This window comes from Hibiscus syriacus, unplaced genomic scaffold, assembly GCF_006381635.1.
Source record: "Hibiscus syriacus cultivar Baekdansim isolate YM2019G1 unplaced genomic scaffold, ASM638163v2 tig00003041_pilon, whole genome shotgun sequence".
NCBI lineage: Eukaryota > Viridiplantae > Streptophyta > Magnoliopsida > Malvales > Malvaceae > Hibiscus > Hibiscus syriacus.
In genome coordinates this window covers 9,819,259-9,837,769 of record NW_024061960.1, presented here as the reverse complement: position 1 = coordinate 9,837,769, position 18,511 = coordinate 9,819,259, and the positions used below count along the sequence as shown (strand labels likewise).

Genomic DNA, 18,511 nt, shown 5'->3' with positions numbered 1-18,511 from the left:
AGAATGCACTCATTAATAATATAAAAGAAGAAGAAGATAATTTTGTGGAAAAGTGATTGATCTTCATTATATTTATCACACGATACATGTAGTACAAGAATCATTAAGATAATTAATTGTGTTGATTAATATCTCAATCACTATAGAATTTTGAGACTAAATTTCATATAACAAGTTATATTAATCTATTAATAAAATGAAAAAAAAATCATAAATTTATTCATTTCATAATTATAGGTGTCCTGTGTATGTTTTATTATCTAAAAGTAATCATATTCAAATCAAGGATGGCATTCACATAAAATCATCTTAGAGTTTAAAGAAATGATTATAATTCTTAAAAGTTTCGGATTCAAATATGTCGTCTGCAGGAGTATTCAAACGTTTATTATCAAATAATTAATTTTTTAAAACATATACTATTTTATAATCATATCGTAATAATGAAAAAACAAAACTCAAACTCGGTTCAAATGCATGGGAAAGTAGTCCATTTCCATTTATTCCAACCGCTTGTTGGTGTAATCTATATGCTCTTATATATATATATATATATATATATAAAGCGTAAGCTATAAAATTACAAATAATGAACAATATATATATAAACAACATGACACAAGTGGATATATTATATTAGATTTAAAATTTAAAATTATGCTTCATTAAAAGTCATTACTATAATACTATCTAATATAAATAATTAATTTTTTTCATATTATAAAATAATTGAAATTTATTTTATTATATTTAAAATCAGAGTGACACCTATTAATTTTTTAAAAATAATTTTTACCTAGGGAAAAGATAATTTTATTCCTGAGTATTGAATCTCCAACCTAAGAAAGAAGAAATGTATGAACCGAAAGTTTTTAAACACATACTCTAGAGATTATTAACGACACTTGTAAAAATATTATACTTATATATCTTCTTATATTATATATATATTATTCTAGTTGTTTGAAATTATGACAGCATAAAGTAACGCAACCAATATCCAAGAATATTCAGATATGATATGGGGGAAAAAGGCATATATTCTCCAACTTTTTATAAGCCAAAGCATGTGGAATTCTGTAATGGATTCTTAGATCCAAATCTGCCCTTCCTTAACATGTGCCATTTATTTCTAAAAAGTAAAAGAATAAAAATAGTAATATTAATTACCCTCCAAAAATTTTAATTTAATAACTTAAAACAAATCAGATCTAATAATATTAAACATGATATAGTTATATATCATAAATATTATAAAATATAACACAAAACATGATAAGATCAAAAAATAATATAAATACATGAGTTATAAATTTGTGTCGATGATAGTTATAAAAGTTAATTCAACACTAGAATTATAAAACTAAATTTAAAATTAAGTCTAATTGTTTTTTTCTTTTTGTTATTGGATACATTATGTATAATTTATCGAATTAAACTTAGTATCAAAATTTATTTTTTTATTTTTCTCAAATGATATTTTTGTTCCTTATCAATTTGAATATCTGTCCTATACTTGCCAGATGAGTAATGATACTTTTTTTTGTTTTAATCATTATTACGTGATCTATAGATTGATTAATCCAAAACGACTATTGTAAATGTCTCATTTATGGGACGATGACCTAATTTGATCCATTCATAATGTCAGAATTTAAACATTTACCCTATTTTATGAATCTAGTATTTCATTTCATTAGAACAACTAATTATTTAATAGATGAGTAATGAAAGTTTGATAATAAGGATCCTACAGCAAAACTGTTCTACAGCGGAGTTTTTAACGGCGTTTTGAGAGAAAACATCACTAACTTTAAACATATTGCGGAGGTGGGAAACGTCATATGCATGCCTTGAATGTGGAGAACTACCAGGGATGATTGCTTGCATTAATGCTTTGGAACAACATCAAAACAAAAGAATTACTAGTCCCCACCTAGATTTTCAAACTAAAAAAAAAAACAAAGACATGACCTTGGTCTTGGTTACAACAACAATTTGCTCTTCCCCAAACTCTTCCATCCATTTATATGGTTTGTAGCACAGAGATTTATTAATGAACTAGGCTAAACCTGTCTGGTTTTTTGTTAAAGAAATGGAAAACGCAGACCGAGAGATCAGACAGGGAATCTAATAAACATAAAAACGGGATCAAACCTTGAAAGTCGAAGCCTTTTTTAAGCTTTAAGGGTGTTGGAGAAGGAGAGAATATTCTGGTGCTGCCACAGTTCAACAGCTAAACTCCAAAACATTTTATACTAAATAAAGACAGGATGCATTTCCATAACATGATTACATAATAATTAAACAAAAAGTCAGCCTTCACAACTTGACCACTACATGCCCACACTCCCAAATATTACTCACTGCCTTTCACCCAACACCTTCTTATACGTTTGCCTATCTTTTACTTAGGGTTAATACTCAATTTAGTCCTCCAACTATATTTGTCTTCTACTTCGATAGTACTTAATTTTTTAAAAATAATATTGGGAGATTATACAATAATATATGTTCAGAATCTTTTTTAATCATTAACAACACAAATCCTACAAACAAAGCTGTTTGAACTCAAATCTTTTAAGAAGAACAACATTTAAGGTCACTCAATGTGTATGGTACTTAACTTTCTTTTAAATATCAATATTTAGTTGTATGTGTCATGAAAGATATTATTTATCACATGTCACGTTCTTATTTGATGATATTATTAACCGTATCTTTAATAACTATCAGTGTAATTTTGATCATCTATGAAATGGGTTACTATATTTGAAAAATACAGTAAGACGAGCTTTTGGATCGTATCATAAGATGTTGTATATATTTTGCCGGAACAATGCTAATAAAACAAAAATAAATAATAATAATAATAATAATAATAAAAATGCCGATTCCACATGATTAGACGAGAAATACGAAAGCTAGGTTGGCTTTTTTATAGGGTATACAACAGAATACTTTCTTCATACTAAATAAAGTGCATGCAATATACATTCACAGTCCAAAAAAGACCTAAGTTTTGAACTAAAAATCCATCAAATGAAAAAGCAAAGATACAAACCCTAAAACGAACATTCAAGTTATATAAAAAACAACTTCCTATTCTTAATTTAATCCAGTGATCAATAATTGGAGTAACCCTAAAACTAACCCCATTTTAGCTAAATAGGAAGACTGGAAAGGTTTTTCTTTTTAGTTTCGTGGAAAATGAGGAACAGAAAAAAGGTGTTTGACGACAAGTTTGGCATCTCTCTTTGCATGTTACATTCATTCATTTAGGGACACTTCTTTCATTATTGTCTGAATTCATCTTTTTGACGGAAACAGCACAAATATACGTCCCCCCTATGATTTATATTATTGTTTTTTTATGAGAAAATGGTTAAGTTGGCCAATGATTATAAGCAGTGGTGGACGTAAAATTTTATATTAGGTGTGAAATTATAAATTTTTAGAAGATGAAAATATATTGTTAATAAAAAATACAAAGGAAAAATTAAAATTATATGAAAATTATATATATACTAAATCAGCTAACTTTTGTTTTGGAATTTGATGATAAATAAAAAACCCTTTCACTATGCTTTTATGATTCACTTTAAAGGAAAGCAACCCAAAGTACTAGTTAAATTACCCTAGGACTTCTTCAGTGTCATCTAATATTTATGGTAATTATCATGATCTTTTAGTTATTTTTCTCTAAAATTTACAATTATGTGATTAAGTTTGTCATGTTCAGTCAATCAAAAATATACACGACACTAATATTATACAACCTAAAAAAATAACAGAACGTTGTCGATTGTCGGTCGAAGAGTCGTGTACTCCTCGTACATTTCTTCAGGGTTGTTTTTTTTTTTTGGAATAATTGAAACTGCGTATACATGTAGGAGTACGTTTTATTACATATATGGAAGTGGAGTTAAAAGAATTGCAGATTGGAATGCAGCAGAGATTAGAAAAATGATAAAAAAAACGAAAAGCAAACAAATTATGAGATAATGATTCCAAATGGAAAAGGCATGGAGATTAGCTTTCTTAGGACCTCATCATATGTGTCATGATGCACCTTTGGGGTTCTTGCCCACCCATTTTCTCTTTCTTCAACCTCTTCCCTTACCTCCCAACTTTAACTTTTCACCGCCTCTTATTAATATATATATATATATATATATATATATATATATATATATGTATATAGTATTATATTCCACTCAAAAGCAGGTGATTATAATTAAATTAAATCAGTACTGTGTATTTGAGAGAGAGAGAGAGAAAAGAGATCCATTCCTTTGCATATATCAGCCTATGTTATTAGGGTTGAGAAAACCATAAGAAGAACTCTGAGTATAGTCCATTTTTGGTTGATTTATCTTAGTTTTTCTGGGATTTTTTTTTTGTTTCGTATTAAGCTTTAACAGCAAAGATGTTAGAGACGATGGCAGAAGAATCGATTTCGAATGGTTTTATTATGAATCCTGTATCTGGATCCAATCCTCCAGCTGTTGCGAAGAAGAAGAGAAACCTTCCAGGAACACCAGGCAAGTACTCTTCTATAATACTATATCTGCATATTTTTTCTCTTTTGAGGATCATCTTCATGGTCTATTTGTGTTTATGTTTAATACCAGATCCTGAAGCTGAAGTGATAGCTTTGTCCCCCAAGACTCTGATGGCAACCAACAGATTCCTGTGTGAAATATGCGGCAAGGGTTTCCAAAGAGACCAAAACCTTCAACTCCATCGGCGAGGTCATAACCTTCCATGGAAGCTGAAGCAAAGAACTACCAAGGAGGTGAGGAAACGAGTGTATGTGTGCCCCGAAAAGACCTGCGTCCATCACCATCCGTCGAGAGCCCTCGGCGATTTAACCGGCATAAAGAAACACTTTTATAGGAAGCACGGGGAGAAGAAGTGGAAGTGCGAGAAGTGCTCGAAGCGATACGCTGTGCAGTCTGATTGGAAAGCACACTCGAAAACATGCGGCACTAGGGAGTACAAATGCGACTGCGGTACCCTATTCTCAAGGTAAATCCACTATACCAAAGTGATCTTGATTCTTTGTGTAAGGCATACTGAAGAACTAGAAACTTGGTTATTTACTACTTGATGCAGAAGAGATAGTTTCATCACGCATAGGGCTTTCTGTGATGCCTTGGCCGAGGAAACAGCTAGAGTTAATGCAGCTTCCAGCATGCACAGCTTGGCTGCCGCCAGCAATTTCAATTACCAACTTATGGGGAATCCACTAGATAATGGTATATCACAACATTTTTCCACTGTTTTTTAAACCAGTTTCTTCAGCCAATGATGATACAATGGACCAAACTAGACGTGGATTTTCCTTGTGGATGGGACAAGCGTCTCAGGGACAAGAGATTCAGCAATTCGGTTCTTTGAATTCGGGACCGATATACGCCGATTCTCTGGTTTCGACATCGAATCCTCCTGCATTGGATTATCAGCTAAACTGGGTGTTTGGGAATAAGGTCTCTTCCGGTAATGCTGAAGATCACCAGCTAACAACAAGCGTTTCACTTCCTCTGAGTACTGTGAAGGAAAATGGACCTCAACTTGTGAGTGTCCCTTCATTGTTTAGCACACAACACCAGTCTCAGCAAACACCATCTTTCAGCATGTCTGCCACAGCTTTGTTGCAGAAAGCTGCCCTAATCGGCGCAACATCGACCGACACGTCATTCCTAGGAAGCTTCGGAACCAAGTGTAGCAACAGTCAATATGGGAACAACAAGTACAGTGATCTGTATGTTTCAAACACACCAACAACGACAACACTAGTAGGAAGTGATTTAGAAAACTCAGCAAACGGTATTTCCACTTTGAACCAACTGCAAATGTACCCCTCGAAACGCCGACGCATGCAGAACGAAGACGGCGGCGGCAGAGGAGGAGAAACAAGAGATTTTTTGGGTGTCGGAGTACAGTCCATTTGTCACCCATCTTCAATCAATGGATGGATATGATATTGAATGACTTTGCAGGGAAGAAAAGTGTTAATCCTAGAGCAACTATTGAAGAGAATCATGAAGGATGAGATCCATGCATATTCTCTTCAACCTTTGAAAGCCATATTCATCCCTTTTAAAAATTATGGTTTTTTTAAACTTTGATAAGAAGGGGATATGATATGAACTAGTGGGAGCAAAAAAAAAAAACTTTTGGAGCTCCATTATTGCATTAATTATTTCATCTCCATTGTGGTGGTTGTTCTGTCGTACTAGATTTTTTTTAAAAAAAGTATTTACATATCCATAAAATAAAACAATCTTTGATTATTCAAGCTATTTACAAAACAGGTTTTCAACTGTTCATTGAAATAATATAATGCAGCTTTTCCCCTCAACAAACCATGCATATCCATCGCTGTACATTAACAAGACCAGCACTACAGCAAGCAAAATAGAGAGAACCAAAGCATCAATAATTTTCCCCAGTACCAAACTGAGCTTGGGACAAAAGCATGTTCATATATAGGTAAAATGCGTACGGAAAAAGAAAAAAATTGTTATTTCTCTGCCCTTTTAAAGATACAATGGGGTCAGTCAAGTAAAGACATGAGAAACACAAGAGGACAATGGACAAGAGTTTTACTTTGTGGCTTATTTGATTCAAACGGGACATTGATACTTGATAACATAGTGTCGTGGCCCCTTATTTTGATCTCTACTGCACACATTTTCATTTGGAGTTGACAAATATTTTTATGGTTTATAGAGGTTGAAATTCGAATTTTTAACCTGTTATCTCATCCACTATGAATTATTGACCTAGAAAATGATTGAGATTTGATTAAATGTATATATTCTCGCATGAAAACCTCACTGTCATAACCAATGTAATGCCTTTACACTTTACTCTTTTCTCTCCTGTTCTGAATAACAACCTTTTGCACCCAATAAGAGAAAAAGCACGAACCTTCATTATCAAGCTGACTCATAATTTAGACATAATTTCTTAAAAAATAAAAGATCATTGTCACTAATATATCACTGGCACAAAAGTAAAAGGAATATAGTACTAACCATGCAAGATAACAAAAGGCATCTTAATCCTTAATGAACTTCTATATTAGGTTTAGCTTTGAATGCTAATCTAATGAGTCAATAAATTCAAACTTGTCATCAAAATATGGTTTTAATGACAAAAGAAAGGGGGGTGTCAAATGTAGAAGCTAATGTTATTGATATTAATTTTTTTGATTTGAATAAAATTATTTATAAATGACATACAAACTATTAATTAGAAGAAAAATAGAACCCACTAAACGATCTTAGCGGGTGAAGGGAGTGTTGTTTTTCCTAAAGGTCTCGGATTTAAACAATAATGTCTGTAAGATATATGTTGTCAATGATTAAGAGATATTATATAATTAGTAACACTCGTCCACCCCACATGCACCAATAACTCTTATTCCGAACTCCTCGATTTCCTCAGTGATTATATATACTAATGTTCATCAGACTGTTTGCAGCAAGAATTGTGGACTTATGTTTCGAGCACTTGAGTCCTTTTTTGAGTAAACTTGCGTTTGTTCAAACATATGTAACTATGAATATCAGGTAGGGATGAACCGAGGGGTGTTAAGGGTGTGGCCACACCATTTAAAAAATTTAAATTCTTAATATTTTAGGTTTTTTTATATATTTTCCATTCATTATTTAATTTCTTACCCCTTAAAATTTTGTAATTTTACACCCCTAAAATATTTAATATAACTTTTTAAGTTCGTATCTATTGATACAAATTTCTACGTCCGTCCATGAAATTATTTATATTCTTTCATGTGAATTTATATTCGGAAAATGGATATTAGGTGATAAGTATGGCTCATAAATAGAGATGTAACATAAACCTATGAGATATTGAATAAAACTTCTAGTGCCGTCTAGACACCGAGGACGTAAGCATATTGCTGAGCCTCGTTAAAATTATTGTGTTCTTTCGTTATCTTTGCCCGATTCTTCAACATTAGGTATAATCTTTCACATATGAGTGTGAAATTATCTACCGTAAGCATTGCATTTCATTATAATATCATCAGAATGCATTCATGGAGGTTAATTTAAGATGAATGCTCTACATGGATAGCATGGAAGAAGAAAACAGAAGGCGATGATCGCTTAATTTTTTGTTCATTTTAATTTCAATTTTTTAATTTTGTTAATCAGATTACTTAAATATTTAAATTTATCAATCAAGCTACTTATCATCAATATTTAAGGGAAGAGGTGACGTGGTTGTTAGAAGAATTGATATATTAAACATTTGATCCTCAATATTTTTATATTCTATCAATTTAGTCCTAATTTTAATTCAATTAAATAAATTTAATCTCCAATTAGGTGATGACACGTCTCATTGCCAGATTATATGATATTTTTATTTTAATTAATTAAATTTAATTTATTTTGTATCCAATTAGGTGATGACACGTGTCACCCAATAGTTAAGTGGCTTGATTAAATTAAAATTAAAATTAATTTTTTAGACAAAAGTCACTAACACTACGATTTTATTTTGGTCATTGACCGTTAAAGAATTAACAGAGATGATAATGTGACCTGGTATATTAGAAGTGTATTTTTTTTTTTGTATGAATAGTTTAAATATAACATGTTAAAAAGAATATATATATCCTTTTAAATTTTAGTAACACTCTTTTTTTCTTCTCTACTCCACATCAGTTTAGAATTAATATTGAATGATTAAATTAATGGTATTGTTGATGAGATATGATTAATTCAATATTGAAACTTTAAAGATTTGATTAAAATATTTTGAAGTTTAGAGATCAATCTATAATCTAAATGATTATAGTTTGTAGATGTTTGATGTAATCAACCCATGAACCGTTCCAGAAAAAAAAAAGTTATCATCTTTCCCATCAAACTTTCATTCTAAATCTCACCTACATATGGAATCTTTTACATTTCTAATCATCAAATCTAAGCTTTTCCCTTTGATTTTTCTTCTGTTGTTTGAATTATTCAAAACAATTGAGCCTATCAATCACCAGGAACATGAAAGTTTGGTTGGAATGAAACGAGCTACTTTTTTTCATTGATTAAGTTAGTAAATGAGCACACCTACAATAACCCAAAAGTCCAGGCACTGTCGCTCTCAAGCAACAGACGCCCTTGGGAGTTGGGTCCATCGCCATTCATTACTCTAATTTCCTTGTGAGAACCACAGCCATGAATATGATAGATTGAGAGAAAAAAAGGGCCCATTCATTACTCTAATTTTGTAATTATGTACCAGGGTTTTCTATTATAAATAGAGATGTAACCTAGACCTAAAATATATCATTGAATAAAAAACTTCTAGCGCCGCCTAGGCACCGAGGACATAAGCACATTGCCGAACCTCGTAAAATTCTCATGTTCTTTTGTTTTCTTTACCCGTTTTCGTCAACACTTATGAAGGGCGGCAGCCGCTGTTGGCCGACGCTCCGCTATCTGCTTACAGCTAGCTATCTTCACTCAACCAGCAGAGCTGAACTCTTCTCCGATATCTGACGAAACCATGGCTGCCAAAACAAATGTCGAAAACAAGGCAAGATTCAGAATTAGCCACTCAAGCTTTGATGATATCCCTTTGGATAATTGTTCCAAGAATTTCAACTATTTGTACAATTGTCCAATGTCTTTCTCTATGGTGGGTCTAAACTACTAACTAAACTATACTAGCTTGATCAGAGGCTTCATCGTCGTAGCAGTAATAAGGGGAGAGCTTTCCGTCCTTACCAGCATTGAACTTGTTCTCCCCGCCGGCTTCTTGCAACAATTTGACCACCTTCCGCATTGAAGGGCGGTTAATGGGGAGAGCGTTAGTGCATAGGATACCAATATCAAGTAACCTGCAAATTTGTTCCTTGTAGGTAGAATCCAGCCTGGGGTCGATTATTTGCTCGGCACCCTTTCGGTTGTAGGTAGAGGAGATCCATGTCACCATGTCTTTCTCCCCGAACTCTGGATCTGTCGGGGGTTTACCGGTAGCTAACTCTAAGAGGATGACCCCGAAACTGTAGATGTCACTCTTCTCATTCACTCTGAGTGTATATGCATATTCTGCATACACGTGAAGACAATGAATCAACAAAGTTCATGTTATCATGTTATCATGCCAATGTAGCTATTTATCCTTGCCTAAACCGAGCAATTTGATTCGATGAACGGATCGTATGATATTAAATACGGTGGGATTAAAAAAAAGCATCAAGAAGGAACAAACCTGGTGCAATGTAACCATAGGAGCCTGCAATCACAGACATGGATTCTACTGCTTTTCCAACTCTTTCAGCAAACTTGGCAACTCCGAAATCCGCAACTCTGGCACCGAATTCTCCATCTAACAATATGTTATTCGATTTCACGTCCCGGTGAACAATCGGAGGAACACAATCATGATGCAAATAGGATAATCCCTCGGCTGCATCTAAAGCAATCTTATACCTAGTAGGCCAATCTAACAAGCCTCCCTTGCTGCTATGCAACAAATCCCCAAGCTCCCATTTGGCATGTACTCATAAACTAAAAGTTGTCCATCTCCTGCATTGCAACAACACCACAGTCTCACGATATTCTTGTGTCGGATTTTCCCCAGTGTTTCGACTTCGGTTTCAAACTCATCTCTCTCTGTATCAGCAGCACTCAAAGAATCCCCTTTCTTGACTCCGCTGATTTTTTTCACGGCCACTGCATCACCATTACTAAGCACAACTTTGTAAACTTTGCCGGAGGCTCCGCTTCCTATCACATTCTCTTCCTTGAGGCAATCCGCGATCTCGTATTCACTAAAACCGATCTTATGAAATGATCTCCACTTCGTTACAGTAGCTATTTTCTTGTTCTTTCTGAAACTCCGGTACTTCATGTAGAACCAAACAACCCCTAAAACAAAAACCAGACCGGCAAGTAAAAAAATGGAGGTAAGAATCCACATACAGTTCCCATTCTTCGATCGATTTATCTTCGGGCAAAGACCATCCAAGTCGCCACACAATCCGGGATTCCCGACGAAGCTGTTCCTGTAATTTTCCTTGGTATAAAGAGGAGGGAGCTCCCTGAAAGCTGGTTATTCGACAAATTAAGCACATTCAGCTTTAAATTCTGCAACTCAAGTGGAACTTTCCCGGAAAATGAGTTACTTGAAAGATCAAGATAATTAAGCACAGGCAAGCTACCAATATCACTAGGGATACTCCCAGATAGCCTATTGTTAGCCAAATTTAACTCATTCAAGTTCATCAACCCCTTAACTCCTTCGGGGATCGTTCCATTGATCTTATTTTCACTAAGATCAAGCTTAACCAACTGGCTCAATTTTACCAAAGATCTAGGAATCTGACCCGTGAACCCATTTTCACTAGCAGACATCTCTACCAGTGTCTCCAAAGACCCGATTTCGTCCGGTAACGATCCGGAGAAACGGTTGTTGGAAATTGACAGAATGGAGAGATTGTGAGCACTTGAAATCATCTTCGAAATTTCTCCACCAAAGGAATTTTCAGCAAGCTCGAGTAAAAATACTTTGGGTAGCCCCCAGAAGCCGTCTGGAAGCCGACCCGAGAAACGATTGTGCTTGAGCCGGACCCGGCCTAAACTCGTGCATCTGCCTAGACTTTCCGGGATTTTGCCTGAAAATGAATTGTAAATCAAAATAATATCTTCTAGCTGCCCTTTTGCGCACAAATTCTCTGGAATTTCACCATAAAACCGATTATAAGACAAATCCAAGCTTTGTAATGGTGAGTTTGCACCAAATTGACTTGGCAAAGGCCCACTGAGTTTGTTGTTGAACAATTTCAGCTCGTGCAACTTTTCCGACCGAGTTATGCTCTCCGGTAAAGTCCCTTCAAGCCTGTTGATATAAAGATTCAATGACTCGAGCTGTAACCCGCATAAACCAGTCGGAATAGTCCCAATTAGCTCATTCATGGACGCGTCGAATCGCTTCAACGCAGTTAAATTCTCCATATTTAACGGCAACTCACCGGACAGAGAGTTGTTATACAACTCAATTTGCTCAATGCTTTTCAATTCGGAGATTGAACTAGGAATCGACCCAGTAATCCGGTTGAAGGACAAATCAAGATTTCGAAGGTGAACCAACCGACCGAAACTCGATGGAATTTGTCCGAAAATATTACAACCGGCAAGAAAAAACTGTTCAAGATTTGTTAAATTGCCGAGTTCACGCGGTATGTGAGTAGGAGAAAACGGGTTATAAGCAAGGTCTAACTCTTTGAGAGTCGAAATGTTTCCAAGTACAGCAGGAATGGTTCCATCGAGGAGATTTCCCGCCAAATTTAGATACTCCAGCCGCTGAAATTGTCCGAAACTCGCGGGAATCTCGCCGGAGAAGTTATTCCCAAAAAGGAATAGTTTTTGGAGTGTGGGAATCTTGGCGAGGGAGTAAGGCAAAGACCCAACAAGGAGGTTCTGCGAGAGATCGAGGGTCGTTAGATTTTGACACTCGGAAATATCAACGGGTAGTGATGAGTTAATGGAGTTATTGAAGAGCAAGATGGAGCGAAGCGAAGGAAGACGACAGAGAAAAAGCGGGAAAGGCCCGGCGAGTTGAAAGTCGGAAAAGTCGACCGATTCGACTTGACCAGTGCTTGAGTTGCAGGAAATGCCGCGCCATTTGCAAGGAGTGTCTTCCCGATGGTTCCAGGAGGAAAGGGCGTCGGTTAGGTCGGAAAGGCTTTGCTTGACCTGCAAAAGATACAGACCTTCCTGGTTCAGAGCAAAAGCATACGTCAGAGGATTCAAAAACACCAGCAAGAAAACCATAATCATCGTTGCGGTTTCAGGGTCGGGTTTTGATTTGGGGTTCGGAGCGTTGGAATTGGAAATCAGTTTAGTTGCGTGGGTTGTTTCTGATAAAGGGGGGAGGTACGCATGGAGGAATGGATATTTTAAGGGAGGAAAGGTTAGGGCTTGGGTGGTGGAGTGGGTCCTTCTGCCATTGCTGAGGTGATGTATCAGAGGTAGGATGGGGCTAAAGCGAAGTTTGGATAAGTTTTGTGTAGTTTAAAAAGTAGTTTGAAACTTTTGACAAAAATGGTTCCAATGTGGGAAATTAAAAATTTTCGGGGAATTTTTTTTTTCTGTGCGGCAAAAACGGTTAAAAAATGGTGTGACTGATTAAACAAGTGATCGGTTAAAATTTAGACCGGTTATGTTATATCATTTAACTAAAAATATTATCAAGCACAATAACATATTAGGTAGCGCTTAGATAATGTAATAGGTAGCGTTTATATAATAAAATAGGCATTAAACCGGAAATATTATCAAGTACAATAACAAATTAGGTAGCGCTTATATTGACCTATTTTATCATAAAAACAGTAAATTTAAACCGGTTACATTATAAATTAACCTATTACATTATAAATATCGATTTCGATGTTTTCAAGATCGATACAATTTTAAATGTATCGACACTTTATGCGTGCAACTCGTTTGTGCTTTATTTTGGAAAAAAATATCGACACATATTTAAAGAGTGTCGATACATAATGTAGACCTATTTGCTAATTAACCGATATATTTTAACCGGTTACATTGTAAATTTACCTGTTACATAATAATTATCGATTTCGATGTTTCGATGATCGATACTTTTTTAAAAATATATCGACACTTTTTAAAAATGTATCGACACTTTATGCGTATACCTCGTTTGCCATTCATTTTGAAAAAATGTATCGACACAAATTAAACAAAGTGTCTATACTTTATGTTGACATATTATCTTATGAACCCAATATATTTCTATCGGTTACATTGAAAATTTACCTATTACATTATATTTATCGACACAAAATCTAATAGTGTCGATACTTTATGTTAACCTATTTTATAATTAAACGATATATGTGTACTGGTTACATTGTCAATTTACCTATTGCATTATATCATTTGTCATTAAAATAGTCTAGTTTTACCACATACATTGTAATTTTACATATTACTTTAAAGTTATTGAATTCTGTAGTTATTGTACATCCTGAATATGTCCTACAAATTTAATATTGTACCCACCCTTCAACTACCACCACTACCAATACCACATCCTATTGAAAGCACCACTGAAACATGTTGTTCAATGAATTTTTACTTACATACATCTCCATCAACTCCTGATGGGACCACTGAAATTGCACAACAAAATTTTTTCCATGGATCATACTAATGCAGACAATGTTAAGCCAACTGAAGAATGCAATAAAGTACATAATGTTGATGAATCTGACATATTGGTTGGTAAGCTCTTCTCTTCACGTGATCAAGCTTGGTACTTTTACAAGGAATTTGCACGGGAACATGGGTTTAGTGCACGTCGGGGAACAACACGGCTTGACATGGAAGGGAATGTGAATACACAAGAATTTTGTTGTTCCAAATAAGGGTTTCGAGTATCAAAAGTCAATACCGTTGATCGTCAACGTGCTCATACGCCAATCACAAGAACAAGATGCAAAGCTAGAATCGTAGTTACAACAACAAATACAAACGATCAATGGGTTATAAGTAAGTCTTATCAGAAACATAATCATGCATTGTGCACACCTGCTATGACACCATTTATGCGTTCTAATAGAGCTGTAAGTAAGGCTGATATCGATGAGGTAACAACATTGAAAGAGGTCGGTGTTGGCACGTCACAAGTAATGAACTATTTAACGCAGCAGGCAGGGGGCTATCATAATGTTGGATTTACACATAAAGACCTCTACAATGCACTTCAAAGAGACAAAGCAAAGGAAATCGTCGATGGGGATGTGAATGCGCTTATTGCTTACTTTGATTATAAGAAACATAATGATCCCGGGTTTTTTATGACATTCTCAGTAGACGAATCAGGGGCGTTGCATAATCTTATTTGATCGGATTCTACATCTAGATCAGATTACATATGCTTCGGTGATGTAATTGCATTCGACACAACGTACAAAGATAATTTGTATGGTCGACCAATTATGTCTATTGTCGGTATCAATCATCACCATAACACAATTGTGTATGCTATTGCAATAATCGCTGACGAGACGTCCCAATCTTTCGAGTGGGTGCTACAGAATTTTTTAGAAGCCATGATGAAAAAATCGCCTATTTCAGTTGTCACCGATGGGGATAGGGCAATGCAGAGGGCTATCAAATATGTTATCCCTAATGCTAAGCACATATTATGTTCTTGGCATATTTCTCGCAATGCACAGGCTAACATTGGTGACCCAAAATTTACAGCAGCATTATCAAAATGCATGGTTTCCTGGTGGACAACTGACGAATTTGATATTCAATGGCGTTCAGTTGTTTCAGAGTTCAATGTTGAAAAACATCCATGGGTGATTGAGAAGGGAAATACTCGATACTTATGGGCACAAGCATATCTAACCGGTCATTTCTTTGCTAATATTCGCTCAACATAAAGGTGCGAGTCTATGAAGACATATTTAGATGTTGTTCGTGCAATTGAAGATGAAATTAGTAGAATGCGTATGAACGAGTTGAAAGCGGATTACTTAAGTTCCCAGACGAAGCCCTTCCTGATCACAAAACTGGTTGAATTTGAAAGTCATGCTTCTGAGATTTATACGCGCGAATCTTTTCGTGCGTTCCAATAAGAACTTCAACGGGAGACATTGTACCGGATTCAGGAAGAGATTGAGTCATTATCAGATGAATGTCAATATTTTTATTTGAAAAAGTACAAAGAAAAAAATAGGACATTTGAAATTAGTTTTGATTCTTGTACGGAAACCCTAAATTGCTCATACAAAAAATTCGAGATAATTAGACTTCCATGTCGCCATCAACTTCACATTTTTAAGCACTTGGATTACACATATTTGCCCGGGTCTTTGATTCAAATTAGGTGGACTAAGGATGCGAAGGCTTCTGCACCCAGTTTTGTTGATTTTAATGTGCCTCCTGAAATAATGCAAATGGCAAGGTTTGCTTCTCTACGTGCAACAGCAAGTATGTTATGCTATGCTACATCAAAGACATATACGTCTTTCAAAACATCAAGAGATGAGATGAAAAGATTAACAGAAGAATTTGAGAACTCGTTTGGTTTGAATGATTCAGTCAATCGGAGCAGTGTATTAAACAACGTTCGTGACCCTCAAAGAAAACAACGCAAGCAAAAAGAAGTAACAAAGAACAAGGTCGAGAAGAAAATTAGGCGATGTGGGTTCTGCAACGGTGAGGGACATAACAAACTAACATGTCCTCAAGTCAAGCTGGGTTTGAATACAAGCACGCAGCCTACTTCAACTGATTTTTTTGAAGACGAAATGGACTGGTCATTCAGTCCCGCACATGATGTTAGAGACATTTGGAATAATGTAGACAACGATCTCCATATATCCTAAGTATCAACATGACTCATACTGTGTATAGGAAACATGTACAACAACCTATTGTTATTGCAAATTAACCACATCATTCAATCATGTTTGAACATTACAACTATATTCGTATAAAATTAAAAACAATTCTTCAACAACTGAATACAACTATTATATGTAATAGTCAATCATGTACTCCTTATGTTGTAGGGATTCAGTCCCTAAACCCTCAAAAGAAAGCTTGTCTTACCAGTTCGTAGCTTACCATTTGGACCCTGAAAGAGTGTTTTATTGGCTATGCAGTCAACATGATTATGAGCTTCCTTTATCATTTTGCATTCAGTCAGACTGTAGAGATTTGAAATTTGTAATGAATTAAAAGATCTTAAACACTTGAATCCAATTACCATTTCAAGAACAATTACATGAATACATTGATACTTATTGGTCGCTTTCGATTCTCTTCAATGTTGATACGTTGGGGCTCCATTTGAAGGTCATCACCGTCGGAGTGTAAGAGTTCTCTGCCTTTAGGGTTTTTCGTTTTGGGTTTTGTATATATAAGAAAAAAACACGCGTAATTTTCAAAAGTATCGACACTAATTTAAAAAGTGTCGATACATTCTGTAGACCTATTTTCTCATAAAACCGGTAAATTTAAACCGGTTACATTGTAAAGTGACCTATTACATTATAATTACGGGTTTCGATGTTTTTAGGATCGACACTTTTTCTAAATGTATCGACACTTTTTCGTGAACTTGTTTGGAAAATTTATTATGGACATAAAGTGTCGACACAAATGTATAAAGTATCGATACATTATGTATACCTTTTTTTAAATAACCAGTAAATTTAGACCGGTTACATTGTTATGTTACCGATTACATTATAATTATGTGTTTCGATGTTTGTAGGATCGACACTTTTTATAAATGTATCGACACTTTGTTCGTGCACGTGGTTTGGAAATACATTCTGGACAACATGTATCGACACAAATGAATAAAGTGTCGACACATATTGTAGACCTATTTTCTCATAAAATCGGTTACATTGTAAAGTGACCTATTACATTATAGTTACGGGTTTCGATGTTTTTGGGATCGACACTTGATATAAATGTGTCGACACTTATTTGTGAACTTGTTTTGTTTGGAAAACACATTATGGACACAAAGTATCGGTACAAATTTATAAAGTGTCGATACTTTATGAATACCTCTTTTCTCATAAATCGGTATATTTAGACCGGTTACATTGTTATTTTACCTATTACATTATAATTACGGATTTTGATATTTTTAGGATCGATACTTTTTATAAATATATCGACACTTTGTTCGTGCACTTGGTTTGGAAATACATTCTGGACAACATATATCGACACAAATGAATAAAGTGTCGACACATATTGTAGACCTATTTTCTCATAAAACCGGTAAATTTAAACCGGTTACATTGTAAAGTGACCTATTACATTATAATTACGGGTTTCGATGTTTTTAGGATCGACACTTTTTCTAAATGTATCGACACTTTTTCGTGAACTTGTTTGGAAAATTTATTATGGACATAAAGTGTCGACACAAATGTATAAAGTATCAATACATTATGTATACCTTTTTTTAAATAACCAGTAAATTTAGACCGGTTACATTGTTATGTTACCGATTACATTATAATTATGTGTTTCGATGTTTGTAGGATCGACACTTTTTATAAATGTATCGACACTTTGTTCGTGCACGTGGTTTGGAAATACATTCTGGACAACATGTATCGACACAAATGAATAAAGTGTCGACACATATTGTAGACCTATTTTCTCATAAAACCGGTTACATTGTAAAGTGACCTATTACATTATAGTTACGGGTTTCGATGTTTTTGGGATCGACACTTGATATAAATGTGTCGACACTTATTTGTGAACTTGTTTTGTTTGGAAAACACATTATGGACACAAAGTATCGGTACAAATTTATAAAGTGTCGATACTTTATGAATACCTCTTTTCTCATAAATCGGTATATTTAGACCGGTTACATTGTTATTTTACCTATTACATTATAATTACGGATTTTGATATTTTTAGGATCGATACTTTTTATAAAT

The 18,511-nt window shown here is 34.6% G+C and overlaps 2 pseudogenes; one reads left to right on the top strand and one right to left on the bottom strand.

Moving 5' to 3' along the window:
• The first annotated feature begins 4,408 nt into the window (after window positions 1-4,408).
• Window positions 4,409-6,137, top strand: LOC120172479 (annotated as a pseudogene).
• Window positions 6,138-9,671: 3,534 nt separating this feature from the next.
• LOC120172470 lies at window positions 9,672-12,896 on the bottom strand (annotated as a pseudogene).
• Window positions 12,897-18,511: the final 5,615 nt, after the last annotated feature.